The 14,445-nt window shown below is 40.9% G+C and overlaps 1 long non-coding RNA gene across 1 annotated transcript in view; it reads right to left on the reverse strand.

Moving 5' to 3' along the window:
• Positions 1 to 13,781, reverse strand: part of LOC106915928 (uncharacterized) — a 36,347-nt gene extending 22,566 nt beyond the window's left edge. Inside the window, exon 1 of the long non-coding RNA XR_001417899.2 lies at positions 11,547 to 13,781. This is a non-coding gene — a long non-coding RNA (uncharacterized LOC106915928). The remainder of the gene's footprint in view (positions 1 to 11,546) is intronic.
• Between the last annotated feature and the right edge of the window lie 664 nt (positions 13,782 to 14,445).

Raw genomic sequence — 14,445 nt, forward strand, 5'->3', positions numbered from 1 at the left:
GTGTGTGCGCGTGTATGTGTGTGAGGCAAAAGAAGACCGGGTCTGTGGTTTGAGTTGGGCTCAGCTCACATGAGATACGACGCCCTAAATAGTTTCAGAGGAGCGTGTTCGCGGCGCAGCTTACGACATGTCAAACTCAAAGAGGAGATTTCAGTCTTGGAAAAAAGTGTGGCCTTTTGGGAGCGGGGCATATTCATTATTTATCTGTTTACACACTGTTGTCACCACCAAAGTAAACATTTTTTTCCTCATTTCTGACAGCAAACACACACACACACGCAATCACAGACAAGCTATCATCTCGAGGAAGTCCGTCGATGGCGGCGAGATGAGCCCTAAAACTCACATTAACGGCCGAGGATGTAAGACAACACTTTGTTCTCTTAATTAGCACTTCTTTTCCTCCATTCAGCTGGTGTTCCAGTGGTTGACTGTTCCTTTATTAGGCAGGATTCCATCTCCAGCTTTCCAATAGGCACTTAACTCCTGCCTAATAGAGGATTTTCCCACACTTCCTCTGACAAGCCATTCAACTGAGAAGAGTTAATTTGTTTCTAATGCTTGGCTAATGGAGGATTCTGATGACAGGAATTGAGTTTTTTGGGGGGTTAGGTGGGAGCGGGTGGCTCTTGTGGGTTTTTCGCAACCTAAATGGAGTCTAAAAGATTACTTTTTTTGTTTTTTACTCTTCTGAAAAACACACTGGACAGAGAGTGAAATGGAAACAAAAAAAATAGCAAGTGTGCCTAAGTTCATTCTTGTAAACTGTACAGAATTTTGAGCGCTATTAGAGCCACGCTGAATTCTGAGGCAAGAAAGGGACTCCCTCTTGCAACGGTGCATACATTGTTGCCCTTTTTTTTCCCTTCACTGTCAAAGAAAGACTCTCTGGGACTATCTCAGCCTAGCAGTGGCCAGTCAGTTAGCGCCTGATTGACAGCCTGTGGCACTATCAACTGTCCTGCTGCACAGCAGGAGTGTCAGGGAGGGAGAGCAGAGGCTGAGGACGAGCGCAGAGCCATGCCAAGCGAAGGGGATGAGGCTCAGCAATGGCTATCTGGAAGCAGCCCAAATATGGCTCTTCTAATCAATCTAATTCCGTCGGCAGGCTCTGGCCTTCTTTCTCAGACATTTCGCTGCGTCAAGATAACCTTATCTTAACCTGCCACATCCTTTACAATTAGCACTTTCTCTGTGGGCGCATACAAAACTCTCCGAGACACACACAGCGGCCAGCTGTCTCGTTTTCACTCGCACAAACTCTAAACTAGTATACCTTTGAAATAGCGACGATAAATATATATAAAAAATAGTTGTTTCTTGATTTATTTATTTTTGTCATATTTTGCATCAAACTTCATCATATTTTATGGGGATTATACACACACATAAGTGTGAAGTGGATTTTTTTTTTTTTTTTTTTGCAAATACTAATCTCAAAAGTGTGGCCTGCATAAGATTTTAGCCCAATTCCAATTCCACAGTGGATTGTCAGGACAGTGTGTTCAGATTGATACGAGCCAGATTTTTATTTCATGTGTTTGCTGCATCCCCTCTATGGCCTCTGGCAAAGAGAATTCAAATGATTTTTCTCTCATCAGCGGCCGTTTTTGCCGCTCTTCATAAATGATTTGTTGCATGCGCAAGTAAGAGTCCTGTCCCAGATTATTCTCTCTGCAGTTCCTCGAGAGTTGCCATGGATCTCTCGGCCGTTGCTTCATTTAATACCCTCTTTGTGTCCCACCTGTCAGTTGAGATGGGCGGTCATGTATTAGTAGGCTTGTGGTTGTGCCATGCGCTTTCCTTTTTCAGGTGATGGACTGAACAGTTTTAAGTGAGATGATGAAAGACTGAGAATTTGTTTTAGAACCAAATCTTGCTTAAAAATTGTTTTGAGCTTTATCTCTCATCTTTCTGCTGTTCCTTGGCCTTCGTGAAGCTGTTTGTTTGCTCATGTTCACCTTACATTTGACCTTCAAGCAGCAGCCAATCAACTGATAGATGTGCTGGATGTTATTTCATTTTTACTTTTTTTCAGGTTTACTAGCGCACGCCAAACTTTTCGGGTTTTTGTTTTTCGATGGTTTGTGACTTAACAGTTTTGTGTTTCTCTGTCACATAAAATGTAGTTTTAGTGTAAAAAAACAATGAGAATGGATACTTTTGAACTACGTCAACTAGACGTAGATCAAATTTGACAAATCTACTGAAAAGCATTGGCCTGGAGTTATTTATTGTAAAAGAGGAGGTGTGTCAAGATTTTGACAAGTACTTCTTTGAAATCCTGTTTCCACGTCTTGTGCTTTGTCTAATTTCTCCCATAAAGTCCATTACAGCTGTCAAACATTTGGCATGGTCTGGGAATTCAAGTGCATCCGCTGGGACGATGCGTGACAACAGCGTGAAAAGGCACGCTCAGCTTATACTTCACACCTATGTTCTGGAAGAGCAAGCAAATAATACAAAGCATCAAACACCGGTGACAGATATTCATCTGAGCATTTTAGGAGGAAATTGCGTGAAAGACGGCAGCGGGTAATGGAGGTACAAAGGGCTGTGGACTCCTGCTAGAGCATAACGTATCATAGCTATCTCAAAGGCTATAAAGATGATTTAATTAGCTCACACTCAACATGGTAGCATTCAGGATGCCTACTCTAAGGGTTTACTAATCTACTTGAAGTCAAATGTGAACCGTTTACAGTGCCTTGAGCGCTTTTTACATTTTGTCACTTTGCACCACCATCGTCAACGCCTGTTACGTGATAAGCCAATGCAAAGTAGTGCATCATTTCAAAGTGGGAGGAAAATTATGCAATGTGAAATGCATAGGCGCTCACCCACTTTACCCTACTATAAATGAAACCCAGTGCAACTGCTTCCAAAAGCCACCTAATTAGTGAGCAAAGTCAATACCCATTGGGTGATGCTCTTTGAAGGCCTCAGATTTTTGCTAGAAAACATTAACGAACAAACAGCATCAAACAAACAGGTTTGTGGTTATAAAGCAATATGCTAAGCTTTGAACAGATCGCAATTTTAACTAGCAAAGAATGTGGCATAGCTGCAAAACTACAAAGACCTGGTTGTGTGCCTAAAGTTTCTGGAACAGTGGATAGAAAGAACTGGTTCAAGAAAGACAAGTGAAGTACTCCAGAAAAATGTGAAGAAGCCAGTAATTTTCTTTACTGCATTTTTGCATAGCCAAGACCCTTTAAGTTCTGGCAGTGGGAGCGAAATCCCAACAAGGATAATCTAACAAAGACTTCAGCCCTTTCCTTGTTATCTCTTGCCTCTAAAACCTGTTTAGATTTCAGACACCTTTTCTGCTCTCTTCCATGAAGTCGGGGACCAGAGTTGGCTATCGATCCGCCGCTTTAGCATTTAATGGCTGTGCATTCGATGTATGTTTGTGTCTGTGTCAAGAATAAATGAGGGTGTGTGCTTGTACACCTTTGTTTGTTGTTGGCAAAAAATAGGTGCACACCCACGCATACACACCAACAAACCAGTGGCAACTGAGGATAATTAGGACCAATAATGAAATGCAGGGGGCAGAGTGTGTTTACCCCACAAATCCTGATAACCAATGTCCTTGAAGTCTATCACTGACTGAAGGGTGGAGATATAGAGCACGATCAGCACAAAGAAAAGTACTCTGTCAACCAAAACATTTAAAGAATGTGTCATTTCCTTTATAGGTCTTGACAAATGTGCTTGTAAACAGTGCTTATAATTGCATTAAGGGAGCATTTTGCAGAAACCGCTGCATACAAAGGGGCTGCTTCTCGGTTAAATTTAAAATAGGCTTCTTTTAGACGGGCTCCAAAGACATTGTTCATCTCATGTGATCACGAGGAATGCATATTTGAGATTTTAAGCTGCAGTACTGAAACAGGTGTGTTGGATTACCAAGTCCTCCTCTCAATTTATCACAGGGTGTTATTGCTGTCATTATATGAGAAGAGGAGTAGGTTGTCAGCCTATCACAGACCCAGCACACAGGCAGACAACCGTGCACACATAATATTTGACCTACTGGCAGTTTTGGAGTCACCGGTCGCCCATTATGCACGTTATTAGCACGGAAAATGCCAGAGGACATGGAGCAAACCCACACATGCACCAGGAGACCATCCAAACCTCACACAGAAGGACTGAAGTCCTGATTTGAAGATTTATTGTTCTAGCAGTGAGGTGACAGTGAAAACCACTGCTCAGCTGTGCCACCTGGGGTCAGCAGGCACCTCTTCAAACACTTTCAGAATTACTGACAGAAGACCGTTCTGTTTTTTTTTCCGCATTATTGTTCATATTTGCATTACAATAGGCTAATGTAGCAGCTGAATAGGGTATTTTTGTTAAATGTGAAACCTGCAGACTGTAACTTTCATAAAAAATACATATGTATGTTTTTTCCATCCATCCATCTATCCATCCATCCATCCATCCATCCATCCATCCATCCATCATCCAACACATTTACCCTTGTGGGGTTGCGAGCGGTGTTGGTGACTATGTCCAGGGGTCAACAGGTGAGAACTCTGGACAGGGTTTTACATATTTTTCTAAACTGTCACTATTGTTGAGACAGATAATCTGTGAAAAAAATCTAACTCCTCCATCTCCCACCAGAACTGCTATTGCCAGATGAAGAAATCCACTGCTCCCGGTCAGAAACAACCGAGAGCCAGGAGGAGTGTCTTACTGCTGTTAGTCAAGCTCATGTATACGCTGCTCAATGTGCTAATGAAGGAGAAACAACTTACACTTACATGTGAATGTTTATCTGTCATCATAGGTGGCTATGCTAACTAGGCTGAGCATTTGCGACAGGCTCTGCTAACGGAAAGAAGCTGCAGCACAGCAGAGAACAAGGGGGAGGGTGTGACCAGCACATACACAAGCGTGATTGACAGCGCAAAGACCTTACTCCTGGCTCTGATTGGTTGTTTCTGACTGAGCAGTGTATTCCTATAGATAGCACTGGGAGAAGGCAGAGGAGCTTGATTATTTCAGATTATTATATTGACACAAAATAGTGACAGTTTTAAGAATGCCACTTACAAACAAAAAGTCCTGTTTTTTTGTTTTTTTTTGGTTTGTTTTTGTATTTACCTGCTTTGCTTTGTCTTTTATGTTCTTATGTCATTTTATGTTTTTTTTTGTTTTTTTTTGACCATGCGAAGGACTTTGGTCTTCTACACTGTGGTTGTGTAAAGCTGCATAAATAAATGGTTGATTGATATTCTTCATGCACAAAAGATCAACATTGAAAGATCAACATTGCACCTACAAGTTGAAATGCATTCAGAATCTGTTAGGACACGGCTCCCTGTCTCAGCTTGTTGCAGAGAAACCTTATGCTTTCTGTAACCATTTCAGCACAATTCTGGCGAAACGTTTGACCTCTTCTTCTCAGGTGTTCTAGCTCAAATTAAATCAAAGTGGATAAAACTAAGCGATGCTCTCTGTCATTAAAACAACAGTCAGTTCTGTTTTTAACTAATAATCTTATAAAGGTCTCATGTTGTCCTTTTACTTGTTAGCCAGACTTAGCTTGGAAATCCTTGAAACTCACATATCAACCGTGATATTTACTTCAAACCACTTTTGTTTTTAGATTTTGTTGGAACTCATTTTGTCAGTCATTTTATATGAGAGAATTCCCTCTTCCTGCAAACATACTTCCACATTGTCTACATACGATTCCTCATTAAATTTGCATTAAATTCCAAGACTCCAAGCAGCCTGAGTGTGCAATGTATATATAAAATATTTTTCAAACACTTGCAAACCCGTTCCCTGCCCATGTAGACCCCACATATAGTCCATCCTCCATGCTTTCTATTATTATCCTCCCTGAATCTTGTCAGTCCTTCCTGCCATCTGTGATGTCACGGACCCAGATGGACACAATGTGGAACTAACTTTTTTTTTAATATTACATTCACCTTTGCTTTTATTATAGACCTACAGTTGTTAAAAGAAATGCACTTCTTTAACTTAAAACTTACAATAATATCAATAATGCAAAATATATTTATTCTTTAAAGCACCTTTTATTTAAAGACTTTTATTAATACCACAGAGATCAACGCACATTTAGAGCATTTTGCCCCTAAATCTACACCACAGTGGCAAAAAGGTAGAAAAAAAAAAGATTAAAATAATTGATCAATTTACTCAGGACCCAAACTGATCAATGAGATACATTATTAAAAGAAGGATATTGATCAGGATGGAGGCAGGCAGGGTTAAAATGTTTACCGCAGCATAGAGACCAGGATCAATTGTGCAGCCAATGCACTTGAATAGAGCCCCATACGGATCGATGTCTGATGGAGCAATAGGGCATATGGATCTGCCAACTGTCCACTGTCCCTTTGTGGCAGATGAGGAATGAAAGCAGAAAGAAAAAAAAACCCTGAGATACAGTGAAGATCAAATGAGACTTGGCTCGTCTCTGTAGGAGAAATACATAGAGGTTTTCTCAAAGAGAATATGGGAAAAGAATTGATTCAATGAAAGTCGAGTGCATTGTTCACAAATTGTCCGCAAATCTGGGTTACATTATTTTATTACTGTTTAATCTGAATTGTTTTTCTAGTCATTTTTAACTGCAGCTGATCCTGAAACACGTTAGCAAGCATACAACTCCAGGTGTGTGTGGATGTGTGCTGGTGTCCGTACCTGTTTATACCTAATAATACATTTCGTGTGCACACCATATATGTGTGCATGTGACTTTAAGGGCTATTGATTCTGGACACTTCTCCATCATAGGTTCAAGGAGCTATTTTCCACACAAAAGAAAGCTTTGAGGAGAGAAAAGAGAGGGGGCAGAAAAAAAAGAAACAGATTTTAAAAAGTGCTCTAAAGAACAGTAGAGCAGTGGCTCCTCTCTCTCCTCCCTTCTTTTCTGCTCCTTTCTTTGCTGCTATAGAAAGGAACTGAATGATTGTAGGGTGCAATCGAGGAGGGAGGGGGGGGGTGTTACTGAATAGACCTCCACGCTTTTACAGATTTCCTCTCTCCCCACCATGGAGGACATCTGACCTTTGAGGGGGGAGAGCGAGGGAGCAAGGGAGAGGCAAAGATAAAGAAGGAGGGGTAGTAGTTGGGGGAGAGAGAGAGAAAGAGGGAGGCCAATCATAATGAAAAGTGGTAATTCCTTAGAGAGAGTGAGAAAGAAATGTCTAAGGGCCAGTAATGAGATCGTCTGACTAGCGGGTTGCCATAGAAACCAGCACAGTATTACTATACACCACAATGTATGAATGAGAGAAAGACCATCTATTGTGGCTACAAGTGGATGGGTCAGAGAGAAGAACAACTGTAAGCATGGGCCATTGGAGGGAACTCTGGGTTAAATGGGAGATCTGTTATGCTACTAAATTATTTTTCCCTCGGTTTCTGGCAAGCGCACACGCGCACACGCACACACACACACACACACACACACACAACACATCAACTCACAAATCAAATGGGAAAAAACAAGACCTTAACATAATAATTTGAAGAAAATTATGAATTCTCCATTTTATTTTATTTTTTTAGTTTTAGAGACAAGGTTCTCAAATTATAAACTGATAAAATAACCTGTAATAACTGTATAATAAAATGCCCTCACTATTTCATTAGATGCGCTTTGCAAGTGTAAGTCGGACAGACTATTACCTCAAGAACTGCTTTCGTTCTCCCCTATGTCACCAATTTATCTAGATGTCAGGAACAACATTCCTCCAACATTTGGTACCAAACTGACATGAAACTGTCACACAGCTGCTGCAGATTTGTCAGCCGTACCTCCATAATCCCAATCTGCCATTCCACCACATTCCAAACGCGCTCTGTTGGACTGAGATCTGCTGACTGCGGAGGCCACTGGAGTACACTGAACTCATTGTCATGTTCAACAAGCCAGGGCTTCGTGACGCCATGCGTTACCATGTTTGAACTTCAACAGGTTGCATTTACCACATCCAGAGGCCCTAAATGCAGCGAGTTCCTGCCATGCGAGTGTCCGATTGGCTGCTTGTGTTACAAACGATTGAGCTAACAAAGTATGGAAAAGTATCCAGTTTCGGATGTAATCTGCCTTGTATTTTATATCTAAACTAGAAATGATTAAACATAATCCAGACTGACTGTGAAATATCACTGTAATTTAGCAACATAAAAAGCTTCTGTGCTAACTTCAGTGTTGCATTGGGTAACCGGGGGATCATGCTAACAGGTAGCTCTTACTTCAGCTGATGAAAGCAACTAGAAAAGCACTTCACAAAAAAACTCATAAAAACATTGCAACAACACTTTAAATAATACCACAGGATGTCATGGCACACCTCGTATCGTTAACAGCTTTAAGTTTTTCTTTTCAAACTTTGTTGTTAGTCGACAATCTCTCTCTAATTAGTTTAAATCTTAAGACACTTAAGATGACGTGTTTATCACTAAATCTGGTTATTCCACACATACCAACAGTAATACCAGAAGAGCTTTGCTGTCATCAAGTGGTACTAATCCCCAGTTATATATAAGAAAGTATTTAAATTGAAATAAAATATAAGTGAGGCAATAGGGGGGTTAAGAGTCTGAGTCCCAGGATCTCCACGTCCTTCGAAGACCCAAGTTGAAGACAGGATACTGGTGGTGATTCTCTCTCAGCCACTTCCTCAGCATCTAATTTGCCATCCATGAATGCAGGTGGGAAGCAAGTTGGTGATGTGCAAGGGTTGAGTGTGTTTTTCAGCCATTCAGTCGTAGTGCTGCAGATCTGATTAGTGCGGTCTCTTAACAAAGCCTGCTTCAACCACCTGCTCCCACTCAATTCCTTCAGCCTCTGATAAACTATCATCGCTGCAGATTATGACTAATGATCTTCCTCTCTGTTGAAGTCCCCCCCTGCTCTGTCAGATGCATAAATTTGCGTATAGAAAAAAAAAAAGTTTACCAAAGAGACACAATATTAACTCAAAATGTGCTTTAATGCTATAAATGCTTCACTATATATTTTCGGTAAAACTTGCCTTTTTTTTTTTTTTTCTTTTCTTTTTTACCTAAGTGTGTTTGTGTGACACCGGCCCACGAGCAACGAACATTTCCTTCCTCGGAGGAAGTACTGGTTCATGTGAGCCCCGGAGACAGGAGGCCGTGTGGGTCAGTGATAATCATACTGAATGGACAATGCCGCAGATAGGTTTGGGTGAGCTAACACGCATGCCTGGGTCTGATGGGGAAAGCCTGCAGGAACTCGCCGTGAATACGCACTCAGGCTGCGGGGTCAACAACAAAACACCCAGATAAGAAGTCCAGACATACCACTTCCACTTTTTAACTTTGTGTGCTAAGAGAGACAGAGAGAGTGTGCGTGTGTGTGTGGTAGATTCATGACAAAGAAACAAAGGCAGGGTTTTGAAAAAGAATAGGCTAATATCATGCAGTGTAATTCACAACAGCCACGTTCAGTTGTATGTGTGCATGATTTTGTTTTAAGGGAACATTAACAAAACTAATCAAAGAAGATTTAGGAATTGCTGCATTAAAGACGTGACAGCATTAGCTTAGTGTCGGTATGAGTGTTTGAACTGGAAGCTGCTTTGATCCTCGTGGTGGTGTGATGTAGAGGTCTCCCACTGCAGGCCTCCAGAGCTGCTGCGGTTTTTAGACACATCCCTGCTCAAACACAGCTGAATCAAACAATAGAATCACCTCTTCAGCATGCCGTCCAGCCTGGCAACAAAACTATTCGTTTGATTCAGCCACGTTAATGCAGCGATGCATCTAAAAGCTGCAGGATGGCAGCTCTCGAGGACTGGAGTGGGAAACTTCTGGAGAATCTTAGCTTTGTTTTTTTCTTCTTTTTTTTTTTTTTAAAGACGTCATCAGGGAAGGATGAAGGGAGGAGAAGGAAGGGTGGACCAAGGGTGGAGCAGTCGCTGCTACGCTGATTTAAAGAGACAAACTGACCTCCTAGGACTTCTCCTGTTCCAGTTAATTGATGGAGCCTTTAAATAAGTATCCCATTTAATCATCGAGAACAACTCACTCTGACCAAACTGTTTTTAGAAAAATCATGTAAAGGAATATTATTATTCAGACGATTTTTAAAAAAGTTATTCCAGTAGTGCAAGTGATTAGAAATGTTATCAACATGGGTAGATATAGGATTATGAAAACTGAGACAAAGCAACATGAAACTGTCAGGACTGTCAAGAAAAGTTCAATTTGTGCATCATAACTTGAAAAGTAATCAAGGTGGCATATATATATATATATATATATATATATATATGTATATATATATATCAGAGACATTAGATGTATTCAGACACATTAGACATGATGTAGCAAAAATTCCTTGATGCTTAATGTTTAATAAATCACATAACCAGGGCATCATCAGGATGTTGTGCGTTCCAAAAGCAGAAAGACAGACATAATTGTCATTTCTATCTGTATTCTTATCAGCAGTGGAGTGGAGGACACAGCCTGCCCTTCCTTGTCCCTGTGACTACAGACTCTTTTAGGAATTTGGGGCCACTGTTACCATTGTGCTGTCCTGCAGGAAGTATGGTTCACTGCTCACTCCCAGCATTCAGTGGGTTTCCTGTGTCAGGTTACCACGTCCTGTGTTTATTTTCTTTTCTTTTTGTCTGTATCCACCCTATAGGATTTTTTTTTCTCCAACATCCAGAAAACCACACAAAAGAAGAGGATGGCACTATCTCAGCTGTTGGGATTTTAAACAGCCATTCTTGCATAATGATGATTTCACTTCATCTATCACATAAATGTTGATGTTATCTGGTATCTCAAAAGTAAGAAGCGAGCTAAGCTAACGTTAAAAACGTGAAGCTCACACACCAATAAGGTGTGCGCAGACGAGCGAAGGGCGTCGTGTTTTAAATACCCAGGAGCCTCGGCTCTGCAATTCCTTCTCAACCGAAAGAACCCCAATCAATTTCAAATTAAGCAGTTCATTCAGTGGACATTGTCTTTGACAGATAAGCTTGTTACACCTTGAGAAAAAGGCTGAATGAAATATTTTAGAACAATCTCTTCAAAGTAATTATTGCTCAGCTTTTTTTTTTTGTTTCCCCCCCCACCCCTTCCTATCGTCTCTGCTCCTTTAAAACAAACAGCTTTGGAAAACTTCAAAGGGTGTGATTGATAGAGAGCATGAATGATGTATAAAGTCTATTTTGCTGGGATCAATAGTGAATTTCATTAAAACACTCCCAGCACACACACAGAACACCTACTCAGAGCATTGTGATGTTTTCCTGAGACAGAGGCCCTCCTATGTACTTGGGACGAACGCGGCGTGGTGAGTGCGTGTCTCTTATGATCTTAAATCAGACCCTCAAAGTGGGACTAATGCTGAGTCTCACGCTTTACCGTAACTTCCACCGGTAAGGCTTGGCTTCCCACGTTCCTCCGCACAGCGTTCACCTGCATGCTAAGCACTGACCTCTCCACTTAAGTAACACAGCTCCTCTTCATTTACCTGTGAGAGATTCCCCATGAGGATAGCTCACCTCTACTGTCCTTGCGCCCGCTCCTCTTCATGCCCGCAGTGATGACTACGCCGCTCGTGTGTTCGCACGCCGCACCGTCGCAGCAGAGGTGAAACCTGAAAGGATGAGTCGGATCTGCATTAAGTGTTTTAAATGCACACGTTCACTGAGCGCTGGAGACGGTGCCTCCAGATGAAAGAACGCCAGAGGAAACCCTGGAAAAGTTGCCGGTCCGTCACAGGGCAACACCAGAGACACACAGGGCAGTAAAGTCCAAATTAGACATTTGAAGAGACAACATTTTGAAGAGAAAACATTAGTGGACGTGAGGATTAATTACTTTTTCACAGAAAAAAAAAGAAAATACAATGGCAACATAAGGTTAACAGGAAAGCACTGTCACCAATAATTTCCATTGGAAAAAAAAAAAAACATAAAATGGTTAAATGATTCCTGTGTTTTGAAAACCACGGTTACTTTGCTTTTCCTTGCATTATTGTCCATGTGAATACAATTTGAAATGTTTTCTTGTCAGCTTGTGCAGATAAGTGTTAAATACAGGAGAGCCAAAACAAGTACGGTTAATGGAGAACAAAAACATGGACTGTGGAAATCATTCCCAAATAAATATTTATACACAGAGTTAGCGCTGTGTAAGGTTCAGACAGATAGAAACATCAAATACAGAACGCCTGTCAGAGGAGAACAAGAGAATCAAGTGTTTCGACAGGCTTGGCTGTTTTTTTTTTTTTTTTCTTAATGTCTCATTGATTTTGGGGTAAATTACTAAGGGTTCAGAACAGATCACTCAGTTCAGCAAAATACGAACAATCCCTATATTAATCTTTCCATAACAAAACATAAATTTAAGTGAGGCACAAGCTTTGCAGATTTTAAGAGAAAAAAATCTCAATTTATTTCTCTAATCTCCGAAAATGTTTGACACACGTGTGTTCAAGGGTAAATACCACCAACTGGACGGATGCACTCGACCAGAAATACTAAACAAATTCAGAAACAATAACAAACATACCATACAGAGTCCCATATGTGGTCCACCAGGCATTGCGAGCCATGGATCTGTGAACAGACATCATCTGAGCATGCATCACACTTGGCATTTTACAACAGAGGTCAATCACTGTGACCCCTTCACTCTTGTATTTCATAGTTGGACTTGGGCAGTGGACTGTGAGGCGGCTGGTGGAGGAACGCTCCAGCTCAGAATCTCATCTGTACGACTCCCAACGGGTGAGGAGTATGTGCCTGTAATGAAGCACTTTAACTTGTTTTTTTTGTTTTTTTTACTTCTTATGGGATCGGGGTTTAAAGAGGAAGGCAGAGTCCAACTTATTGATAGATTTAAACCTATAAGGACCATTCTCTCATTTGAAATTCAAACATATTTCTTGTAGCTTGTAGAACTTTGATGAGCCATATTTCCAACAAAAGAACCCTTAATTAGTATGTATATGCTAATTAAGAGTTCTTCAAAAGTTAGATCTCGTTTTTTCACTCTTGTTCATGACCTACATTTTTCGTGATAACATTGTTTCAGTTGGACATTATATTTTTTTTTCATGATTTCCTATGAGTAAAAATGTCACTTTCCAGGGTTTTAATAATTGCTTTTGGAGCGTGTTATTTAATGATTTTGTTCTGCTTAAAAGATGGATATTGCCGCCATATTTTGTTAACATAAATCATTATTTCGGCATAAATTGGTATTACGTTATGCTTTTACTGTGAGCTCACAGCTTGTTAGCCGAAGCACAGACGAAACTGGGCAAATGTCAGAGTTTGAAAGGTACCACCGCAGCAGCACACCACACTACACTTCAAGAAAAGCTCATTTGTTTGTCCCTGAGTGCAGTAGCATTCCCGCCCTTCAAGCATTTGTGTGTCTGTCGTTGCACGCAAGCAATAAAGCCAGTAAAGCAGAAAGCTAAGGAGAGGTGACGTTCCAAACCAAAACTTGAAAATCGTATGCTGGATCCGTACTCTCCCCTCCCTGCACACTCACACAAACATGCAACAACTTTTTTTTTTGGGGGGGGAGGGGGGAGTAACATTCCACACAGAAAATATGCAACCCTAAAAAGCCTCTGGGCCCCCCTAAGAAACGAAGACGACCGTTACTGTGGCAACCCTTAAACAACAGGAGCACACAACGTCTCTGTGATGGACAGCGCACTCTGGGAAGCCATTGCACAGGTGTCGTTTTCCTTCAAAACAAAAAAGGATGGTAAAAAAATTAAGAAGTGCTAATGGTTTTTGATACACCAAAAACAAGTGCTCTTTTTTTGTTGAGGGAACTCAGTGACCTTCACAAAACTGATGTTTTGCCTTTCTCAGGAGTAGAAATTGTGCTTTTTATTTTAACCGCCTTTAGAAATTTAGACTCAGTTATACCTCGAGTTATGGTCTGAAAATAATCTGTTCCACAGTAAGCATGTGGTGCAGTGTAAGTACCCAAGAAAATTGTAAATATTAGTAAAAAAATATATTGCTTTTGTTTGCTATAAAATTCTGCTTCCCTGCGATTACAGTACAAATAAGCAATCGTTACTTTGATGATCATCCAAAGGAATTAAAGGCAGGGAGGAAAAAATGTGATACAGTATGTCAACACTTTGTGTTTTTAAATATATAAATGTATTAAATATCAAAGTGTTAATAAAAAGAAAAAAACATGTGAAAGATAACGGTATCCAGAGGGGGAGTGGGAGTCGCGCCTGAGTACGTGTTAGTGGCATAGAGTGCTGGTCCAGTTCTCACAAAACACTTGATCAGCCTAATTAAAAGAATCTTGGCATGATACGTTGCGCACGGTGGGGAGTCAGGCCGCGCGCCAAGTCTCTGCTCACCTCCTCTCTCTCCCACACAAATTCAGACACCGCCATCCACCACAACAACACGA

Source organism: Poecilia mexicana, unplaced genomic scaffold (assembly GCF_051168715.1).
Source record: "Poecilia mexicana isolate PSO_F unplaced genomic scaffold, ASM5116871v1 scaffold_9, whole genome shotgun sequence".
Taxonomy (NCBI): domain Eukaryota; kingdom Metazoa; phylum Chordata; class Actinopteri; order Cyprinodontiformes; family Poeciliidae; genus Poecilia; species Poecilia mexicana.